This window comes from Aegilops tauschii, chromosome 2 (genome assembly GCF_002575655.3).
Source record: "Aegilops tauschii subsp. strangulata cultivar AL8/78 chromosome 2, Aet v6.0, whole genome shotgun sequence".
Taxonomy (NCBI): domain Eukaryota; kingdom Viridiplantae; phylum Streptophyta; class Magnoliopsida; order Poales; family Poaceae; genus Aegilops; species Aegilops tauschii.
In genome coordinates this window covers 421,762,777-421,787,258 of record NC_053036.3, presented here as the reverse complement: position 1 = coordinate 421,787,258, position 24,482 = coordinate 421,762,777, and positions in this window count along the sequence as shown.

Genomic DNA, 24,482 nt, shown 5'->3' with positions numbered 1-24,482 from the left:
TCATCCAGCCTCCACTGTGCGCTCCTCCACCGGCTACTATTCAACCAGCCCTCTCCACGGGGTCCTGTTCAACCACCCCTCCACGGGCTACTGTTCATCCAGCCCTCCACCGGTTGCTATTCATCCAACCCTCCATGGGGTCCTGTTCATCCAGCCCTCCACGGGGTCCTGTTCATCCACCGGCTCGATCGATCGGGGTACTGTTCATCCAGCGGCAATAGCCTCTACTACCATGAGGTCCTGTTCATCCAACCCCCCATCGGGAACTGTTCATCCAACCCCCCCCCCCACAACACCCACTGTTCATCTAGAGGCAGCATCGACCGGCTTCAGTTAGCAGCAGTAGCGAAGGAATCACTCGGGTTCAGTTAACAGCAAGGTATCGATCGATCGCTCGGGTTCAGTAACGCGTAGCCTGCAGTGCAATCGCTCGGGTTCAGTTAGAGCCCAACGCCTCGCGCACACGCGCGTACGTACAAGAGAAACGCGCATTGCTCGGCCCCCGACCACTCACCGTAACCAGGAACTCCCCCGATATTTTTCTCGCCCTCGCTTCTACCACGGTTTTCTCCATCATGGACGGCCCAAAGAATGTATGCAGCTGCGTCTCTGTCCCGCCCAGGACAAAAGCCCATTTTCTGTCATGATTTTTTGTCATAGAAGTAGGACCCCACCACATCTATGATGATACCGGGTTTTGTCACAATTATCGTCATAGAAGTGTCATAAGGATGACAGAAAAAATTTCGTTCGGCCCAAAATGTCACGGATGTGTCTTTTTTTTTGTAGTGCACACACACACTTCGTCTAATCGTGTTGGCGGGAGGGGAATCCTAGCTATGAACACATGCCCCAAATAGCTAGGTCTGACATCTCACCCTACCATAACACAAAACCGAAAGGAGTACATCATGGTCAACCCCCCTCCCCCTTGCATCCGATCAAATGTGGACCATGTGCGGGCCCACAGATGTGTTCTTCTGGCGTTAGATGGGTGAGAACACATACGAACCACACCTGTGGGTGGCTCGATGTGTGTGTGTGTGTGTGTGAAAACGATGTGGTGTGTGATATTTAAATAACCAAATCACAAATTTGATGTGGCACATGTGCATCGCAAATTAACCAGACATCCTCGACCACACAGAGTTTCATCTAGTGCGAAGTAGTATTGTGCCCCCCCCCCACACACACTTTGAGGTGGTGGTAGGGGGCATCTCACCAAGGCATATTGTAAGACTGACCAAGAAGAATTACCACCTTGGTCGTATAACCTCTCTTGTTGCTGGGTCAAAGTTATGCATGGAAGTCCACACGCGGCCCCACAAAGTAGGCTAGCTTATCGCCGATTACTATGCGAGGGAGTTCCTAAAGATGACCACTGCGTGCATGTGGCCCAATGATACGTCTCCAACGTATCTATAATTTATGAAGTATTCATGCTATTATATTATCCATCTTGGATGTTTAATGGGCTTTACTATGCACTTTTATATTATTTTTGGGACTAACGTACTAACCCAGAGCCCAGTGCTAGTTTCTGGTTTTTCCCTTGTTTCAGTGTTTCGCAGAAAAGGAATATCAAACGGAGTCCAAACGGAATGAAATCTTCGGGAGAATTATTTTTGGAACGGAAGCAATCCAGGGGACTTGGAGTGCACATAAGGGAAGCAACGAGGAAGGCGCGAGGCAGGGGGCGCGCCGACCCCCCTGGGTGCGCCCTCCACCCTCGTGGGCCCCTCGTGGCTCCCCTGACCGACTGCTTTCGCCTATATATATATCAATATACCCTAAAACCATCAGGGAACCTAATAGATCGGGAGTTCCGCTGCCGCAAGCCTCTGTAGTCACCAAAAACCAATTGGGACCCTGTTCCGGCACCCTGCCGGAGGGGGGGAACCCTCACCGGTGGCCATCTTCATCATCCCGGCGCTCTCCATGACGAGGAGGGAGTAGTTCACCCTCGGGGTTGAGGGTATGTACCAGTAGCTATGTGTTTGATCTCTCTCTCTCTCTCTCTCGTGTTCTTGAGGTGATACGATCTTGATGTATCGCGAGCTTTGCATTATAGTTGGATCTTATGATGTTTCTCCCCCTCTACTCTCTTGTAATAGATTGAGTTTTCCCTTTGAAGTTATATTATCGGATTGAGTCTTTAAGGATTTGAGAACACTTGATGTATGTCTTGCCGTGCTTATCTGTGGTGACAATGGGATATCACGTGATCCACTTGATGTATGTTTTGGTGATCAACTTGCGGGTTCCGCCCATGAACTTATGCATAGCAGTTGGCACACGTTTTCGTCTTGACTCTCCGGTAGAAACTTTGGGGCACTCTTTGAAGTACTTTGTGTTGGTTTGAATAGATGAATCTGAGATTGTGTGATGCATATCGTATAATCATACCCACGGATACTTCAAGTGACATTGGAGTATCTAGGTGACATTAGGGTTTTGGTTGATTTGTGTCTTAAGGTGGTATTCTAGTACGAACTCTATGATAGATTGAACAGAAAGAATAGCTTCATGTTATTTTACTACAGACTCTTGAATAGATCGATCAGAAAGAATAACTTTGAGGTGGTTTCGTACCCTACCATAATCTCTTCGTTTGTTCTCCGCTATTAGTGACTTTGGAGTGACTCTGTGTTGCATGTTGAGGGATAGTTATATGATCCAATTACGTTATTATTGTTGAGAGAACTTGCACTAGTGAAAGTATGAACCCTAGTCCTTGTTTCCTAGCATTGAAATACCGTTTGTGCTCACTTTTATCAATAGTTACCTTGCTGTTTTTATATTTTCAGATTACGAAAACCTATATCTACCATCCATATTGCACTTGTATCACCATCTCTTCACCGAACTAGTGCACCTATACAATTTACCTTTATATTGGGTGTGTTGGGGACACAAGAGACTCTTTGTTATTTGGTTGCAGGGTTGTTTGAGAGAGACCATCTTCATCCTACGCCTCCCACAGATTGATAAACCTTAGGTCATCCACTTGAGCGAAACTTGCTACTGTCCTACAAACCTCTGCACTTGGAGGCCCAACAATGTCTACAAGAAGAAGGTTCTATAGGAGTTATCAAGCTCTTTTCTTGCGCCGTTGCCGGGGAGGTGAGTGCTTGAAGGTATATCTTTAGATCTTTCAATCGAATCTTTTCGTTTCTTGTTTTATCACTAGTTTATTCTGTAAAAGAAAACTACAAATAAAAATGGAATTGAGTTTGCCTCGTACGCTTCATCTTTTTAATATCTTTCGTGAGTATGATGGAAAGGAAAATTGTGCTCAAGTGCTAGAAGAAGAAATCTATAGAATGTTTGGCACTAAATCTTTGAATGATGAGCATGATTGCAATGTTGTTAGTATGAACTCCTTGAATATCCATGATGGTAATGATATGCAAATCCACAAGCTTGGGGATGCTATGTTTGACGAAGATGATATTTTTTGTCCCCCAAGTTTCGATGAGCAAATTTATTATGATGATAGCATGCCTCCTATTTATGATGATTATATTGATGGAAGTGGGTTTGGAAGAGTGTCAACTTTAGGAAGTAATGATCCCACTATTTTGGAGGATGTTGAATATTATTGTGATAATTATGAAAGTGGATTTGGAGAGGTCATGACTTTATTTAGTGATAATTCCACTATTTCGGAAGAGGTTCCAATTGATTATGAGAACAAAGTTGCTATGTATGATGATTATTGTGATGACTTGTATGCTATAAATAATAATTATAACCATGACACTTGTCATCATGATTTTAGTTTTCAATTGGATTATGCCTCACATGATAGTTATTTTGTTGAGTTTGCTCCCACTACTATTCATGAGAACAAATTTGCTTATGTGGAGAGTAATAAAAATTATATGCTTGTAGATCATGAAAAGAATGCTTTAGGTGCTGGTTATATTGTTGAATTTATTCATGATGCTACTGAAAAATATTATGAGGGAGAAATATATGCTTGTAGGAATTGCAATAATATCAAGTTTCCTCTCTATGTGCTTAAAGTTTTGAAGTTATGCTCGTTTTGCCTTCCTATGCTAGTTGATTATTGTTCCCATAAGTTGTTTGCTCACAAAATCCCTATGCATAGGAAGTGGGTTATACTTAAATGTGCTATTCATATTCTTCATGATGCTCTCTTTATGTTTCAATTCTTATCTTTTATGTGAGCATCATTGAAATCATCATGCCTAGCTAGGGGCGTTAAACGTTAGCGCTTGTTGGGAGGCAACCCAACTTTATTTTAGTTTCTTGCTTTTTGGTTCTGTTGAGGAATAAATAATCCATCTAGCTTCTGTTTATATGTGGTTTTGAGTTTTAATTAGTGTTTGTGCCAAGTAGAACCTTTGGGAAGACTTGGGTGAAGTCTTTATGATCATGCTGTAAAAAACAGAAACTTTAGCGCTCACGAGATTAGCTAAAACTTTTTACTGGAGAGTGCTATTTAGTTGATTTCTTTTGAAGATGATTACTAGACAAATTCCTCAGGTCCACAAATTTATTTTAGAATTTTTGGAGTTTCATAAGTATACGTTTGATACAGATTACTACAGACTGTTCTGTTTTTGACAGATTCTGTTTTTCGTGTGATGTTTGCTTATTTTGATGAATCTATGAGTAGTATCGGAGGGTATGAACCATAGAGAAGTTGGAATAAAGTAGATATTACACCAATATGAATTTATAATGAGTTCACAACAGTACCTAACTGGTGATTTATTTTCTTATACTAACGGAGCTTACGAGTTTTCTGTTAAGTTTTGTGTTGTGAAGTTTTCAAGTTTTGGGTAAAGATTCGATGGACTATGGAATAAGGAGTGGCAAGAGCCTAAGCTTGGGGATGCCCAAGGCACCCCAAGGTAATATTCAAGGACAACCAAGAGCCTAAGCTTGGGGATGCCCCGGAAGGCATCCCCTCTTTCGTCTTCGTTCATCGGTAACTTTACTTGGAGTTATATTTTTATTCACCACATGATATGTGTTTTGCTTGGAGCGTCATTTTATTTTCTTTAGCTTTGCTTTCTGTTTAAATAAAACACCAAGATCTGAAATTCTTAAATGAGAAAGAGTCTTCACATAGCTACATAATTATTCAACTACTCATTGATCTTCACTTATATCTTGTTGGAGTAGTTTGTCATTTACTCGTGTGCTTCACTTATATCCTATGAGTAAATGGTTGAATGAATTGAATATCATAAATATGAAATTATATATGTTTCATATGCTTATCCCATGGGGAGTAATGACTTCACATATAAGAAGTAGAGGTGGTAAATTTATTGAATGTTAGCAAACATTGTATTGGTCGCTTGAACAATTCATGAAAGAATATTGAAGGAAGAGAGATTTCACATATAAATATACAACCTTGGACATCTTTTGTAATTGTGAGCACTCATTAAAATATGACATGATAAAAGGTTGATGTTGGACAAGGAAGACAATGTAATGGGTTATGTTTTCTTATATCCGAAATAAAGTATATTGTCATGGATCACCCAACGCGTTGAGCTTGCCTTTCCCCCTCATGCTAGCCAAATTCCTTGCACCAAGTAGAGATACTACTTGTGCTTCCAAACATCCCTTAAACAGTATTGCCATGAGAGTCCACCATACCTACCTATGGATTGAGTAAGATCCTTCAAGTAAGTTGTCATCGGTGCATGCAATAAAAATTGCTCTCTAAATATGTATGATCTTTTAGTGTGGAGAAAATAAGCTTTATACGATCTTGTGATATGGAAGCAATAAAAGCGATGGACTGCATAATAAAGGTCCCTAGCACAAGTGGCAATATAAAGTGACGTTCCCTCGCATTAAGATTTTGTGCATCCAACTATAAAAGTGCATGGCAACCTCTACTTCCCTCTGCGAAGGGCCTATCTTTTACTTTTATGCAAGAGTCATGGTGATCTTCACCTTTCCTTTTTTCATTTTATCCTTTGGCAAGCACCTCGTGTTGGAAAGATTCTAATATATATATATATATATCCAATTGGATGTAAGGCATCATGAACTATTATTGTTGACATTACCCTTGAGGTAAAAGGTTGGGAGGCGAATCTATAAGCCCCTATCTTTCTCTGTGTCTGATTAAAACTTTGAACCCATAAATATCGCGTGAGTGTTAGCAATTGTGAAAGACTAAATGACAGTTGAGTATGTGGAGTTTCCTAAATCAAAGCTCTGACATAGACTCTTCCTGAAAATAAGATGAATTGTAATTGTTTGATGACTAATAACACGGTTTGTTAGTTTTCAAGAAAGTTTATGATCTATACTTTAACATGTGAATAGTTTGTTACTTGATCATGAAAAGTTCTATGAGTTGAGCTACTGTTATGACATATAATGATGCTAGAAAAGGTGATTGAAATTATCATTGATCAAACTTATGCACCTGCTAGCATTCACACTTCATAAATTCTTTCTTTTATCTTTTACCTACTCGAGGACGAGCAGGAATTAAGCTTGGGGATGCTGATACGTCTCCAGCGTATCTATAATTTATGAAGTATTCATGCTATTATATTATCCGTCTTGGATGTTTAATGGGCTTTACTATGCACTTTTATATTATTTTTGGGACTAACCTATTAACCCAGAGCCCAGTGCCAGTTTTTGTTTTTCCCTTGTTTCAGTGTTTCGCAGAAAAGGAATATCAAGCGGAGTCCAAACGAAATGAAATCTCCGGGAGAGTTATTTTTGGAACGGAAGCAATCCAGGGGACTTGAAGTGCACGTAAGGGAAGCAATGAGGAAGGCATGAGGCAGGGGGCGCGCCCACCCCCCTAGGCGCGCCCTCCACCCTCGTGGGCCCCTCGTGGCCCCAAATTGCTAGGTCTGACATCTCACCCTACCATAACACAAAACGGAAAGGAGTACATCATGGTCAACCCCCCTCCCCCTTGCTTCCGATCAAATGTAGACCGTGTGCAGGCCCACAGATGTGTTCTTCTGGTGTTAGATGGGTGAGAACACATACGAACCACGGTGTGTGTGTGCGTGTGTGTGAAAACGATGTGGTGTATCATATTTAAATAACCAAATCACAAATTTGATGTGGCACATGTGCATCGCAAATTAACCAGACATCCCCGACCACACAGAGTTTCATCTAGTGCGAAGAAGTATTGTGCCCCCCCCCCCACACATTTAGAGGCGGTGGGAGGGGGCATCTCACCAAGGCATATTGTAAGACTGACCAAGAAGAATCACCACCTTGGTCGTATAACCACTCTTGTTGCTAGGTCAAAGTTATGCATGGAAGTCCACACGCGGCCCCACAAAGTAGGCTAGCTTGTCGCCGATTACTATGCGAGGGAGTCCCTAAAGATGATCACTGCGTGCATGTGGCCCAATCATACGTCTCCAACGTATCTATAATTTATGAAGTATTCATGCTATTATATTATCCATCTTGGATGTTTAATGCGCTTTACTATGCACTTTTATATTATTTTTGGGACTAACCTATTAACCCAGAGCCTAGTGCCAGTTTCTGTTTTTTCCCTTGTTTCAGTGTTTCGCAGAAAAGGAATATCAAATGGAGTCCAAACGGAATGAAATATTTGGGAGAGTTATTTTTGGAACGGAAGCAATCCAGGGGACTTGGAGTGCACATAAGGGAAGCAACGAGGAAGGCACGAGGTAGGGGGCGCGCCCACCCCCTGGGTGCGCCCTCCACCCTCGTGGGCCCCTCGTGGCTCCCCTGACCGACTTCTTTCACCTATATATATCAATATACCCTAAAACCATCGGGGAACAGAATAGATCGGGAGTTCCGCTGCCGCAAGCCTCTGTAGCCACCAAAAACCAATCAGGACCCTGTTCCGGCACCCTGCCGGAGGGGGGGGACCCTCACCGGTGGCCATCTTCATCATCAGGCGCTTTCCATGATGAGGAGGGAGTAGTTCACCCTCGGGGCTGAGGGTATGTACCAATAGCTATGTGTTTGATCTCTCTCTCTCTCTCTTGTGTTCTTGAGGTGATACGATCTTGATGTATCGCGAGCTTTGCTATTATAGTTGGATCTTATGATGTTTTCTCCCCCTTTACTCTCTTGTAATGGATTGAGATTTTCCTTTGAAGTTATATTATCGGATTGAGTCTTTAAGGATTTGAGAACACTTGATGTATGTCTTGCCGTGCTTATCTGTGGTGACAATGGGATATCATGTGATCCACTTGATGTATGTTTTGGTCATCAACTTGCGGGTTCCGCCCATGAACTTATGCATAGGGGTTGGCACAAGTTTTCATCTTGACTCTCCGGTAGAAACTTTGGGGCACTCTTTGAAGTACTTTGTGTTGGTTTGAATAGATGAATCTCAGATTGTGTGATGCATATCGTATAATCATACCCACGGATACTTCAGGTGACATTGGAGTATCTAGGTGACATTAGGGTTTTGGTTGATTTGTGTCTTAAGGTGTTATTCTAGTACGAACTCTATGATAGATTGAACGGAAAGAATAGCTTCATGTTATTTTACTACAGACTCTTGAATAGATCAATCAGAAAGAATAACTTTGAGGTGGTTTCGTACCCTACCATAATCTCTTCGTTTGTTCTCCGCTATTAGTGACTTTGGAGTGACTCTTTGTTGCATGTTGAGGGATAGTTATATGATCCAATTATGTTATTATTGTTGAGAGAACTTGCACTAGTGAAAGTATGAACCCTAGGCCTTGTTTCCTAGCATTGCAATACCGTTTGTGCTCACTTTTATCATTAGTTACCTTGCTGTTTTTATATTTTCAGATTACAAAAACCTATATCTACCATCCATATTGCACTTGTATCACCATCTCTTCGCCGAACTAGTGCACCTATACAATTTACCATTGTATTGGGTGTGTTGGGGACACAAGAGACTCTTTGTTATTTGGTTGCAGGGTTGTTTGAGTGAGACCATCTTCATCCTACGCCTCCCATGGATTGATAAACCTTAGTTCATCCACTTGAGGGAAACTTGCTACTATCCTACAAACCTCTACACTTGGAGGCCCAACAACGTCTACAAGAAGAAGGTTGTGTAGTAGACATCAAGCTCTTTTTTGGCGCCGTTGCCGGGGAGGTGGGTGCTTGAAGGTATATCTTTAGATCTTGCAATCGAATCTTTTAGTTCCTTGTTTTATCAGTAGTTTAGTCTATAAAAGAAAACTACAAAAATATGGAATTGAGTTTGCCTCATACGCTTCGTCTTTTTAATATCTTTCGTGAGTATGATGGAAAGGAAAATTGTGCTCAAGTGCTAGAAGAAGAAATCTATAGAATGTTTGGCACTAAATCTTTGAATGATGAGCATGATTTCAATGTTGTTAGTATGAAATCCTTGAATATCCATGATGCTAGTGATATGCAAAGCCACAAGCTTGGGGATGCTATGTTTGTCGAAGATGATATTTTTGTCCCCCAATTTTTGATGAACAAATTTATTATGATGATAACATGCCTCCTATTTATGATGATTATATTGATGGAAGTGGGTTTGGAAGAGTGTCAACTTTAGGAAGTAATGATCCCACTATTTTGGAGGATGTTGAATATTATTGTGATAATTATGAAAGTGGATTTGGAGAGGTCATGACTTTATTTAGTGATAATTCCACTATTTCGGAAGAGGTTCCAATTGATTATGCGAACAAATTTGCTATCTATGATGATTATTGTGATGACTTGTATGCTATAAACAATAATTATAACCATGAAACTTGTCATCATGATTTTAGTTTTCAATTGGATTATGCCTCACATGATAGTTATTTTGTTGTGTTTGCTCCCACTACTATTCATGAGAAGAAATTTGCTTATGTGGAGAGTAATAAAAATTCTATGCTTGTAGATCATGAAAACAATGCTTTAGGTGCTGGTTATATTGTTGAATTTATTCATGATGCTACTGAAATTTATTATGAGGGAGGAATATATGCTTGTAGGAATTGCAATAATATCAAGTTTCCTCTCTATGTGCTGAAAGTTTGAAGTTATGCTCGTTTTGCCTTCCTATGCTAGTTGATTATTGTTCCCATATGTTGTTTGCTCACAAAATCCCTATGCATAGGAAGTGGGTTAGACTTAAATGTGCTAGTCATATTCTTCATGATGCTCTCTTTATGTTTCAATTCTTATCTTTTATGTGAGCATCATTGAAATCATCATGCCTAGCTAGGGGCGTTAAACGTTAGCGCTTGTTGGGAGGCAACCCAACTTTATTTTAGTTTCTTGATTTTTGGTTCTGTTGAGGAATAAATAATCCATCTAGCTTCTTTTTAGATGTGGTTTTGAGTTTTAATTAGTGTTTGTGCCAAGTAGAACCTTTGGGAAGACTTGGGTGAAGTCTTTATGATCATGCTGTAAAAAACAGAAACTTTAGCGCTCACGAGATTAGCTAAAACTTTTTACTGGAGAGTGATATTTAGTTGAATCTTTTTGCAGATGATTACTAGACAAATTACCCAGGTCCAACAATTTATTTTAGAATTTTTGGAGTTATAGAAGTATACGTTTGATACAGATTACTACAGACTGTTCTGTTTTTGACAGATTCTGTTTTTCGTGTGATGTTTGCTTATTTTGATGAATCTAAGAGTATTATCGGAGGGTATGATCCATAGAGAAGTTGTAATAAAGTATATATTACACCAATATGAATTTAGAATCAGTTTACAACAGTACCTAAGTGGTGATTTATTTTCTTATACTAACGGAGCTTATGACTTTTCTGTGAAGTTTTGTGTTGTGATGTTTTCAAGTTTTGGGTAAAGATTCGATGGACTATGGAATAAGGAGTGGCAAGAGCCTAAGCTTGGGGATGCCCGAGGCACCCCAAGGTAATATTCAAGGACAACCAAGAGCCTAAGCTTGGGGATGCCCCGGAAGGCATCCCCTCTTTCGTCTTCGTTCATCGGTAACTTTACTTGGAGTTATATTTTTATTCACCACATGATATGTGTTTTGCTTGGAGCGTCATTTTATTTTATTTAGCTTTGCTTGCTGTTTGAATAAAATACCAAGATCTTAAATTCTTAAATGAGAAAGAGTCTTCACATAGCTACATAATTATTCAACTACTCATTGATCTTCACTTATATCTTGTTCGAGTAGTTTGTCATTTACTCGTGTGCTTCACTTATATCCTATGAGTAAATGGTTGAATGAATTGAATATCATAAATCTGAAATTATATATGTTTCATATGCTTATCGCATGGGGAGTAATGACTTCACATATAAGAGGTAGAGGTGGTAAATTTATTGAAGGTTAGTAAACATTGTATTGGTCACTTGAACAATTCATGAAAGAATATTCAAGGAAGAGAGATTTCACATATAAATATACTATCTTGGACATCTTTTGTAATTGTGAGCACTCATTAAAATATGACATGATAAAAGGTTGATGTTGGACAAGGAAGACAACGTAATGGGTTATGTTTTCTTATATCCAAAATAAAGTATATTGTCATGGATCGCCCAACGTGTTGAGCTTGCCTTTCCCCCTCATGCTAGGCCAATTCCTTGCACCAAGTAGAGATACTACTTGTGCTTCCAAACATCCCTTAAACCAGTATTGCCACGAGAGTCCACCATACCTACCTATGGATTGAGTAAGATCCTTCAAGTAAGTTGTCATCGGCGCATGCAATAAAAATTGCTCTCTAAATATGTATGATCTTTTAGTGTGGAGAAAATAAGCTTTATACGATCTTGTGATATGCAAGCAATAAAAGCGACGGAATGCATAATAAAGGTCCCTATCACAAGTGGCAATATAAAGTGACGTTCCCTCGCATTAAGATTTTGTGCATCCAACTATAAAAGCGCATGGCAACCTTTCCTTCCCTCTGCGAAGGGCCTATCTTTTACTTTTATGCAAGAGTCATGGTGATCTTCACCTTTCCTTTTTTCATTTTATCCTTTGGCAAGCACCTCGTGCTGGAAAGATTCTGATATATATATATATAGATATATCCAATTGGATGTAAGGCATCATGAACTATTATTGTTGACATTACCCTTGAGGTAAAAGGTTGGGAGGTGAATCTATAAGCCCCTATCTTTCTCTGTGTCTGATTAAAACTTTGAACCCATAAATATCGCGTGAGTGTTAGCAATTGTGAAAGACTAAATGATAGTTGAGTATGTGGAGTTTCCTAAATCAAAGCTCTGACATAGACTCTTCCTGAAAATAAGATGAATTGTAATTGTTTGATGACTAATAACACGGTTTGTTAGTTTTCAAGAAAGTTTATGATCTATAATTTAACATGTGAATAGTTTGTTACTTGATCATGCAAAGTTCTATGAGTTGAGCTACTGTTATGACATATAATGATGCTAGAAAAGGTGATTGAAATTATCATTGATCAAACTTATGCACCTGCTAGCATTCACACTTCATAAATTCTTTCTTTTATCATTTACCTACTCGAGGACGAGCAGGAATTAAGCTTGGGGATGTTGATACGTCTCCAACATATCTATAATTTATGAAGTATTCATGCTATTATATTATCCATCTTGGATGTTTAATGGGCTTTACTATGCACTTCTATATTATTTTTGGGACTAACCTATTAACCCAGAGCCCAGTGCCAGTTTCTGTTTTTTCCCTTGTTTCAGTGTTTCGCAGAAAAGGAATATCAAACAGAGTCCAAACGGAATGAAATCTTCCGGAGAGTTATTTTTGGAACGGAAGCAATCCAGGGGACTTGGAGTGCACGTAAGAGAAGCAACGAGGAAGGCACAAGGCAGGGGGCGCGCCCTCCACCCTCGTGGGCCCCTCGTGGCCCCAAATAGCTAGGTCTGACATCACACCCTACCATAACACAAAACCGAAAGGAGTACATCATGGTCAACCCCCCTCCCCCTTGCTTCCGATCAAATGTGGATCATGTGCGGGCCCATAGATGTGTTCTTCTGGCGTTAGATGGGTGAGAACACATACGAACCACACCTGCGGGTGGCTCGATGTGTGTGAAAATGATGTGGTGCGTGATATTTAAATAACCAAATCACAAATTTGATGTGGCACATGTGCATCGCAAATTAACCAGACATCCCCGACCACACAGAGTTTCATCTAGTGCGAAGTAGTATTGTGCCCCCCCCCCCCACACACACACTTTGAGGCGGTGGGAGGGGCATCTCACCAAGGCATATTGTAAGACTGACCAAGAAGAATCACCACCTTGGTCTTATAACCTCTCTTGTTGTTGGGTCAAAGTTATGCATGGAAGTCCACACGCGGCCCCACAAAGTAGGCTAGCTTGTCGCCGATTACTATGTGAGGGAGTCCCTAAAGAAGACCACTGCGTGCATGTGGCCCAATGATACATCTCCAACGTATCTATAATTTATGAAGTATTCATACTATTATATTATCCATCTGGAATGTTTAATGGGCTTTACTATGCACTTTTATATTATTTTTGGGACTAACCTATTAACCCAGAGCCCAGTGCCAGTTTTTGTTTTTCCCTTGTTTCAGTGTTTCGCAGAAAAGGAATATTAAACAGAGTCCAAACGGAATGAAATCTTAGGGTGAGTTATTTTTGGAACGGAAGCAATCCAGGGGACTTGGAGTGCACATAAGGGAAGCAACGAGGAAGGCACGAGGCAGGGGGCGCGCCCACCCCCCGTGGGCGTGCCCTCCACCCTCGTGGGCCCCTCGTGGCTCCCCTGACCGACTTCTTTCGGCTATATATATATCAATATACCCTAAAACCATCGGCGAACAGAATAGATTGGGAGTTCCGCCGCCGCAAGCCTCTGTAGCCACCAAAAACCAATCGAGACCCTGTTTCGGCACCCTGCCGGAGGGGGAGAACCCTCACCGGTGGCCATCTTCATCATCTCGGCGCTCTCCATGACGAGGAGGGAGTAGTTCACCCTCGGGGCTAAGAGTATGTACCAGTAGCTATGTGTTTGATCTCTCTCTCTCTCTCTCGTGTTCTTGAGGTGCTACGATCTTGATGTATCGCGAGCTTTGCTATTATAGTTGGATCTTATGATGTTTCTCCCCCTCTACTCTCTTGTAATGGATTGAGTTTTCCCTTTGAAGTTATATTATCATATTGAGTCTTTAAGGATTTGAGAACACTTGATGTATGTCTTGCCGTGCTTATCTGTGGTCAATGGGATATCACGTGATCCACTTGATGTATGTTTTGGTGATCAACTTGTGGGTTCCGCCCATGAACTTATGCATAGGGGTTGGCACATGTTTTCGTCTTGACTCTCTGGTAGAAACTTTGGGGCACTCTTTGAAGTACTTTGTGTTGGTTTGAATAGATGAATCTGAGATTGTGTGATGCATATCGTATAATCATACCCACGGATACTTGAGGTGACATTGGAGTATCTAGGTGACATTAGGGTTTTGGTTGATTTGTGTCTTAAGGTGTTATTCTAGTAGAACTCTATGATAGATTGAACGGAAAGAATAACTTCATGTTATGTTACTACGGACTCTTGAATAGATCGATCAGAAAGAATAACTTTGAGGTGGTTTCGTACCCTACCATAATCTCTTCGTTTGTTCTCCGCTATTAATGACTTTGGAGTGACTCTTTGTTGCATGTTGAGGGATAGTTATATGATCCAATTATGTTATTATTGTTGAGAGAACTTGCACTAGTGAAAGTATGAACCCTAGGCCTTGTTTCCTAGCATTGCAATACCGTTTGTGCTCACTTTTATCATTAGTTACCTTCCTGTTTTTATATTTTCAGATTACAAAAACCTATATCTACCATCCATATTGCACTTGTATCACCATCTCTTCGCCGAACTAGTGCAGCTATACAATTTACCATTGTATTGGGTGTGTTGGGGACACAAGAGACTCTTTGTTATTTGGTTGCAGGGTTGTTTGAGAGAGACCATCTTCATCCTACGCCTCCCACGGATTGATAAACCTTAGGTAATCCACTTGAGGGAAACTTGCTACTGTCCTACAAACCTCTGCACTTGGAGGCCCGACAACGTCTACAAGAAAAAGATTGTGTAGTAGACATCACCCAACGCAAACATATGTATGAAGTGTCATGTGGTGTTTGAATATACCCAATGCACAACTTTTATGTGGTACCAAGTCCCCACACTGAGCGAGGGTTCATGATGCATATACTATATATAGGGATTCATGTGTATGCAAGCCCTCGAACTTAGGTCTCAAATCTCACCATGATCGATATACGACTATACGGTAACGCGAACCAATAGAAGAAGAATCGACCCTGGTAACCTCTCTCACGTTGTTGGTCGAAGTGATGGACGTTGATACGTCTCCAACGTATCTATGATTTTTTATTGTTCCATGCTATTATATTATCTATTTTGGATGTTTTATATGCATTAATATGCTATTTTATATTATTTTTGGGACTAACCTATTAACCTAGAGCCCAGTGCCAGATTCAGTTTTTTCCTTGTTTTTGAGCTTTGCAGAAAAGGAATACTAAATGTAGTCCAAACGGAATAAAACTTCATGATGATTTTTCTTGGACCAGAAGACACACATAGGACTTGGAGTCCAAGTCAGAAGCCCTTGAAGTAGACGAAAAGTTAGGGGGAGCGCCCTAGGGGGCGCGTGCCCTTAGGGCTTGTGGCCTCCTCGAAGAGCCCCTGACCCACATCTTCCTCCTATATATTCACATATATTCCCAAACCACCAGGGGCATCCACGAAAACACTTTTCCACCGCCGCAACCTTCTGTTCTCATGAAATCCCATCTTGGGGCCTTTTCCGGCATACTGTCGGAGGGGGACTCGATCATGAAGGGCATCTACATCAACTCTATTGCCCTTCTGATGAAGCGTGAGTAGTTTACCTCAGACCTACGGGTCCATAGCTAGTAGCGAGATGGCTTCTTCTCTCTCTTTGATTCTCAATACCATGTTCTCCTCTATGTTCTTGGAGATCTATCCGATGTAATACTCTTTTGCGGTGTGTTTATCGAGATACGATGAATTGTGGATTTATGATCAACTAATCTATGAATATTATTTGAATCTTATCTGAATTCTTATATGCATGATTTGATATCTTTGTATTTCACTTCGAACTATTAGTTTGGTTTGGCCAACTAGATTGGTTTTTCTTGCAATGGGAGAGGCGCTTAGCTTTGGGTTCAATCTTGCGTGATTTCACCCAGTGACAAAGTAGGGGTAGCGAGACACGTATTGAATTGTTGCCATCGAGGATAAAAAGATGGAGTTTACATCATATTGCTTGAGTTTATTCCTCTACATCATGTCATCTTACTTAAGGCGTTACTCCGTTCTTTATGAACTTAATACTCTAGATGCATGCTGGATAGCGGTCGATGTGTGGAGTAATAGTAGTAGATGCAGGCAGGAGTCGGTCTACTTGACACGGACATGATGCCCATATTTCATAATCATTGCCTTGTATATCGTCATAACTTTGCACTTTTCTATCAGTTTCTCGACAATAATTAGTTCACCCACTGTATTATTTGCCTTCATGCGATAAGCCTCTAGTGAAACCTATGGCCCTCGGGTCTATTTCCATCATATTAGTTTTTGATCTACTATTTTGCAACCTTTTATTTTCAGGTCTGTAGACCAAAAAACCCCAAAAAATATTTTCTCTTTTGTTTAGTTTTATTTATCTATGTCTATCAGATCTCACCTTTGCAAGTGACCATGAAGGGATTGACAACCCCTTTATCGTGTTGGGTTCAAGTGTTTGATTGTTTGTGCAGGTATTGGTTATTCGCGCGTTCTTCTCCTACTGGATTGATACCTTGGTTCTTAACTGAGGAAAATACTTACCGCTACTGTGCTGCATCACCCTTTCCTCTTCAAGGGAAAAACCAACGCAAGCTCAAGAAGTAGCAGGAAGAATTTTTGGCGCCGTTGCCGGGGAGATCTACACCAAGTCAAGATCTACATCAAGCCTACCAAGTACCCATCATAAAACTCTCATCTCTTGCATTACATTATTCGCCATTTGCCTCTCGTTTTCCTCTCCCCCGCTTCTAAAATGATTTTCGAAAAGATTTGCCTTTTCTCTCGCCATTCTCATGTTTGCGTAAGTATGTGTTTCTTTCGCTATGGTCGACTCTAAAAGGGCTAAGGGCTTTCTCCCGAGTTTTAATGCTTTGGATAGCCCCTCTGTCCTTTCTAAGCTCATAAATAATGATTCTATAGAGAGACCTTCTGAGGTTGTTAAGGAAAATTTAAACAATTTTGATAAAGATAATCCCGGAATTTTTTGTTATTTACTCGATGAATCTTTGAAAGATGCTTGGGGTAGACTATTAAGGATTCAAGCCAGCCATGTGCCTCAATATCATATTGAGATATATTTGAGAAGCTTTTAAGTTGGTTTGCCTCTTTATCTTAACCAAGTTTTGGATTCTATATTTGAAAATGGCTTTCTTGGAGCTGATGCCTTTGATACTTATGAAAAGATGAAAACCATATTTGGGCACTCGAAAGGTGAAAATGTTGAATCAACTACTCTTATGTGCTTTTATCAAAATGAAATAATCAAAGAGATGAAGGCTAGTTTAGATGCAAATTTTCTAAGTATGCTTAATCTTTCTTCTACTATTAATGGCTATGTGCTTTCACAAAATAGAAAGATAAACGCTCTGGAAGAGAAATTCTCTCTTTACTACCAAAAGGGAGAAGATGACAATACTTAGATCTATGTTTTTATGCCTAGCTAAGGGCGTTAAACAATAGCGGTTATTGGGAGGCAACCCAATTTTATTTTTGTTCTTGCTTTTTTGGTTCTGTTTTGCAATAAATAATTCAGCTAGCCTATGGTTAGATGTGTTTTTCTGTTTTAATTAGTGTTTGTGCCAAGTAAGACCTTTGGGATGGCTTACGGTGATAGTTGATTTGATCTTGTTGAAAAACAGAAACTTTTGCGCCAAAGAAAATAGTTTTCATAATTCACAGAAGCGTGCTTTTGATCTATATTTTTTACACAAGATTGATATACAAATTTCCCAGGCTGCCCTACTTTTTCAGAATTTTTGGAGTTACATAAGTATACGAAGTTTTCTGATTACTACAGACTGTTCCGTTTTTGACAGATTCTGTTTTCTATGTGTTGTTTGCTTATTTTGATGAATCTATGGGTACTATCGGGGGGTATTGATGTCTACTACACAACCTTCTTCTTGTAGACACGTGTTGGGCCTCCAAGCGCAGAGTTTTGTAGGACAGTAGAAATTTTCCCTCAAGTGGATGACCTAAGGTCTATCAATCCGTGGGAGGCGTAGGTTGAAGATGGTCTCTCTCAAACAACCCTGCAACCAAATAACAAAGAGTCTCTTGTGTCCCCAACACACCCAATACAATGGTAAATTGTATAGGTGCACTAGTTCGGCGAAGAGATGGTGATACAAGTGTAATATGGATGGTAGATATAGGTTTTTGTAATATGAAAATATAAAAACAGCAAGGTAACTAATGACAAAAGTGAGCAAAAATGGTATTGCAATGCTTCGAAACGAGGCCTAGGTTTCATACTTTCACTAGTGCAAGTTCTCTCAACAATGATAACATAATTAGATCATATAACAATCCCTCAACGTGCAACAAAGAGTCACTCCAAAGTCACTATTAGCGGAGGACAAACGAAGAGATTATTGTAGGGTACGAAACCACCTCAAAGTTATTCTTTCTGATCGATCTATTGGGCTATTCCTATAAGTGTCACAAACAGCCCTAGAGTTTGTACTAAAATAACACCTTAAGACACACATCAACAAAAACCCTAATGTCACCTAGATACTCCAATGTCACCACAAGTATCCGTGGGTTTGATTATACGATATGCATCACACAATCTCAGATTCATCTATTCAAACTAACACAAAGAACTTCAAAGAGTGCCCCAAAGTTTCTACCGGAGAGTCAAGACGAAAACCTATGCCAACCCCTATGCATAAGTTCACAAGGTCACAGAACCCGCAAGTTGATCACCAAAACATACATAAAGTAGATCACGTGAATATCCCATTGTCACCACAGATAAGCACATGCAAGACATACATCAAGTGTTCCCAAATCCTTAAAGACTCAATCCGATAAGATAACTTCAAAGGGAAAACTCAGTCCATTACAAGAAGGTAGAGGGGGAGAAACATCATAAGATCTAACTATAATAGCAAAGCTCGTGGTACATCAAGATGGTGCCAAATCAAGAACACGACAGAGATAGAGAGAGAGAGAGAGATCAAACACATAGCTATTGGTACATACCCTCAGCCCTGTGGGTGAACTACTCCCTCCTCATCATGGAGAGCACCGGGATGATGAAGATGGCCGCCGGTGATGATTTCCCCCTCCGGCAGGGTGCCGGAATAGGGTCCCGATTTGTTTCTGGTGGCTACAGAGGCTTACGGTGGCGGAACTCCCGATCTAGGTTTATTTCTGGGCGTTTCTATATTTATAGGAATTTTTTGCGTCGAGAACAAGTCAGGGGGGTCCACAAGGTGACGACAAGGATGGGGGGTGTGCCCTCCACCCTTATGGAGGCCTCGTGGCTCTTCTAGCCCAACTCTTTTGCTTCGGGGGCTTCCTCTGGTCCATAAAAAATCACCGTAAATTTTCAGCTCAATTGGACTCCGTTTGATATTCCTTTTCTGCGAAACCCAAAAACAAGGAAAAAACAGAAACGGGCACTGGGCTCTAGGTTAATATGTTAGTCCCAAAAATCATATAAATGCATATAAAACATCCAAGATGGATAATATAATAGCATGGAACAATCAAAAATTATAGATACGTTGGAGACGTATTAGGTATGAACCATGGAGAAGTTGGAATACAGTAGATATTACACCAATATAAATAAATAATGAGTTCACAACAGTACCATAAAGTGGTGATTTATTTTATTATACTAACGGATCGCATGAGATTTTCTGTTGAGTGTTGTGTTGTGAAGTTTTCATGTTTTGGATAAAGATTTGATGGACTATGGAATAAGGAGTGGCAAGAGCCTAAGATTGGGGATGCCCAAGTCACCCCAAGATAATATTCGAGGATAACCAAGAGCCTAAGCTTGGGGATGCCCCGGAAGGCATCCCCTGTTTTGTCTTTGTCGGCGTTCTGGGAACGGGGGTCCCCAGACTTGCCTGCATGCGCCCTGCGGCGTGGCTCCACCAGCGGCCCTATATGGCCCATCTTCACCAGCAAACACTCAAGACCCTCGCGAAGGGCCAAGCCTCGCGAGGCGGATGACACAAGACCTCCTCAGGGGTGGCCTCACTAGGCTGGCTCGCGAGGAGCGGAGAGAGCAAGGCGAGGGGCACCTCGTGAGGTTCCCGTGACGTGAGCCATGACGACCAAGGCCAGGCGGGCGCCAGCGGGCGCAGAGTACTGGTTTCCTCTTTGGTGCTAAAGGAGCTGGCGTAGGCGAGGAGTCCCGAGGCGTCAGGCAAAGGTTTCCATATCGGTGCAACAAGACCAAGGCCAGCAGGACGACAGGACGGAGGTCATCACGGAGCCCACGACGGCGTCACCACTAGAGGCTTTGGCAGTCGAAGACCACCTTTTGTGAGGATAGCTTGTACTAGCTGTCCCCCTTCAAATAGGCCATTGTGGGATCCCTTCCCGCCTAATATTTGGGGAGAGGACCCGGGCCACTATAAATAGGACTAGCCACCACAATAGGGGAGGACCGATTTGGGATCATTCAGACCACCCTCACACACACAAGCTCACCGAGCTCAAGAACGCCTCTCCTCAGGAGGTAGTTCTTCCCTTGTACTTGTTCATCCAAGCCTACCAGGCAATCCACCACACCACACTGGAGTAGGGTATTACACCACATCGGTGGCCCGAACCAGTATAAACTCTTATGTCCCTTGTTCTTCGGGTTCGGCGAGCTGAGCTTTGAGATTGCGGTGAGAGCGAGAGCTAGGGGGAGAGAGATCTTCGTGCGCACCCCAGAGTTCGAACCTCAAGGGTTTTGCCAGAACCCGTAATTCGACATTTGGCGCGCCAGGTAGGGGTGCGCTGAAGCTTTCCTTCCGTCGATCCACTCTCCACTGCTCCACCACGTCCATGGCAGATGCGCGTCGAGCCCGCGCTGCGTGTCAGGCTGCCCTCGCCGCCCGTGTCGCTCAGACAGCCCCTGTCGGCGGGCCTCCCCGTCGTTCTCCATCACCTGCCGCCAATGCCGCCACTGGCCCGGCGGGAAACGAGCAGCAAGCGTCCTCGCTGCACCCTTCTGTGTGGCGGGACGGCCGCATCGCCACCCCGTCGCTGACTCCGGCTGGCTCATCGTCCCACGCTCGTCGCGCGCCCATGGACGCGCAGGCCGCGCTGCTCATGGCACGCGAGCTCCTGCGCTACCGCCCGGTCGATGACCTCTACGAGGACTGGTTGGACCGCATCGCCGAGCTCGTCAACGCCACTGGGGGCTCTCCCGCACCGTCCCTCTCGCTGCCTCGCCCTCTTCCAGCTGTGGGCGATGTAGCTCACGGGGCGCCTCCGCCACCTCTGCACTAAGACGGCGCCCTGACACCAAGACGCGCGGTCCCTCGGCGCGACCCGCCGTGCCGGGCGCCCGCGCATGAAGAAAGAAGCTCCCAAGAGGTTCCCCGACCGAGAGAAAACGCTCCCGCGCTCCCAGCGCCACCATGTCAAGATCGTGCGCCGCCCGCGGTGGCGGCGCGCGGGCGTCAAGACCAAGCTCCTCCCCCACGGCGGGCCCCGGTGGCTACGGCAGGCTGCCATGCCTTCACCGCGGAGCTGCGTAGCGTCGTTTGGCCAGGCAAGTTCAAGCCAGACCTGCCTTCGCGCTACGACGACACCCCCGATCCCGCGGAGTTCTTGCAGCTCTAAGAGCTGAGCATCGAGGCGGCCAACGGCGACGAGAAAGTCATGGCGAACAGGTTTCCCATGGCTCTCAAAGATGGTGCTCGCTCGTGGCTCCTGAACCTGCCCCTGGGTTCGATCTCCTCCTAGGGTGAGATGTGCGACCACTTCGTTGCCAACTTCGAGGGCACTCGCGACCGCCCGCCGGCCGCGGGTGACCTACGCCGCATCAAGCAGCTGCCAGGGGAGACCCTGCAGAAGTACATCCAGCGCTTTAATAGCGTTTGCCTCAAGATCCCCAAGGTGACAGACGATGCCATCATTTCAGCGTTCTCTGATGGTATTTGCAACGTCAAGATGAAGGAGGAGCTCACCATTCACGAGGAGCTATGCACGGCTCTGGAGATGTTCAACATGGTGACTAAGTGTGCAAGAGCTGAGGAGGGGCGCCTTTCCGCCCTCGAGCTCCCTGCTGCCGACCTAGAAGAGAAGAAAGCCAAGGCCAAGGACGTGAAGCGCAAGGGGGTAGCCGTGCTCGCGGCGGAGCCAGATACAAAGTGCGGCCGGGACCACCCCGAGTCTTCCAAGAGCAGTCGTCCGTTCTGCGCCTTCCACAACGTACACAGCCACAACACCAACGACTGCCAAGAGCTCAGGGCCATTCGAGATGGATGCTTCGGTCGAGGTCCCGAGCGCAACGACCGGGGCTACGACCGGGGAGGAGGACGAAGTGAAGAACTGCCTCCTGAGGTTGAGGTGTTCTTGTGCTCGGTGTGTGGCTAAGGGTTGGCTCTCGATCAGATTGGCCCCTACTGTGGTGGCTAGTTCTACTTATATAGGCCCTGGTCCTCTCCCCAAATATTGAGCGGGAAGGGAATCAACAATGGCCAATTTGAAAGGGGACAGCCAGTACAGCTTATCCTGATAAAAGCGGTTTTCGCCTGCAAAAGGCTCTGGTGGTGATGCCGTCTTGGGCTCCATGGTGACCTCCGTCTTGCCGTCTTGCTGGTCTTGGTCTCGTTGCACCGATATGGAAACCTTTGCTTGACGCCTCGGTACTCTGCACCTGCGCCTGCCCCCATTAGCACCAAAGGGGAAACAAGGACACTGCGCACGTTGGCGCCCGCCTGGCCTCGATCGTCATGGCTCACGTCATGGGAACCTCGCGAAGTTTGCCCTGCCTTGACCTCTCCGCTCCTTGCGAGGCAACCTAGTGAGGCCGCTCCTGAGGAGGTCTTGCGTCGTCCGCCTCGCGAGGCTTGGCCCCTCGCGAGGGTCTTGAGTGCCATGTTGATGGGGTCGTATAGGCCTGCTAGCACAGCCACGCCGTGGGCCGCAGGAAGGCAAGTCTGGGGACCCCCGTTCCCAGAACGCCGACACTCACCAGGGTTAAAGTCCCGGTGCTCGCATTTATCCTGGGTTAATTTCATTATTTTCCGGCGATGTGCGTTCAGTGGGAGGAGACGTTCCACTCGACTACGAGGCACCTATGGTGACTTCGTAAAATCTCAAGATCATATGTTGGCTCACTCTCTCGAAGGTGGTCATAGGGGTAGGGTCTGCGTGTGTGCGCTTATAGTGGTGAGTGCTTGCGCGTATATATGAGCCCTTGCGTCTGTACCGTGTTAAAAAAATACATGTCATGATTATACGGTCACTGGCTCACTCGTACAACTCCGTATTTTGTTGATGACACAATCAATTGACTAGCCAAATGTTCCACATGGCGCAACTAGTGTTGCACCATTGTCGGATCACGGGTTCCGGCAAAATCCTCAAGGTTCGAACACTGGGGTGCGCGCGAAGATTTCCTCCCTACCGATCCACGTCCTAACTGGCTAAGATCTCAAGAACGAACTCGATGAACTCGCAACACAAAGGACACAAGATTTATACTGGTTCGGGCCACCGTTGTGGTGTAATACCCTACTCCAGTGTGGTGGTGGTGGATAGCCTCTTGAGCTGATGATGAACAGTACAAGGTGAAGAACAGCCTCCTCAGGTTGAGGTGTTCTTGTGCTCTGTGAGCTTGTGGGCGAGAGGATGGAAGATTCCCTCCCCTACTGTGGTGGCAAGTTCTACTTATATAGGCCCTGGTCCTCTTCCCAAATATTGAGCGGGAAGGGAACCAACAATGGCCAATTTGAAAGGGGACAACTAGTACAGCTTATCCTGACAAAAGCGGTCTTCGCCTGCAAAAGGCTCTGGTGGTGACGCCGTCTTTGGCTCCATGATGACCTCCGTCTTGCCGTCCTGCTGGTCTTGGTCTCGTTGCACCGATATGGAAACCTTTGCTTGACGCCTCGGTACTCCGCGCATGCGCTTGCCTCCTTAGCAACAAAGGGGAAACAAGGACACTGCGCGCGCTGGCGCCCGCCTAGCCTCGATCATCATGGCTCACGTCACGAGAACCTCGCGAGGTTTGCCCTGCCTTGATCACTCCGCTCCTCGCGAGCCTGCCTGGCGAGGCCGCTCCTGAGGAGATCTTGCGTCGTCCGCCTCGCGAGGCTTGGCCCCTCGCGAGGGTCTTGAGTGCCTTGTTGATGAAGATGGGCCGTAGAAGCCTGCTAGCACAGCCACGCCATGGGCCGCAGGCAGGCAAGTCTGGGGACCCCCGTTCCCAGAACGCCAACAACC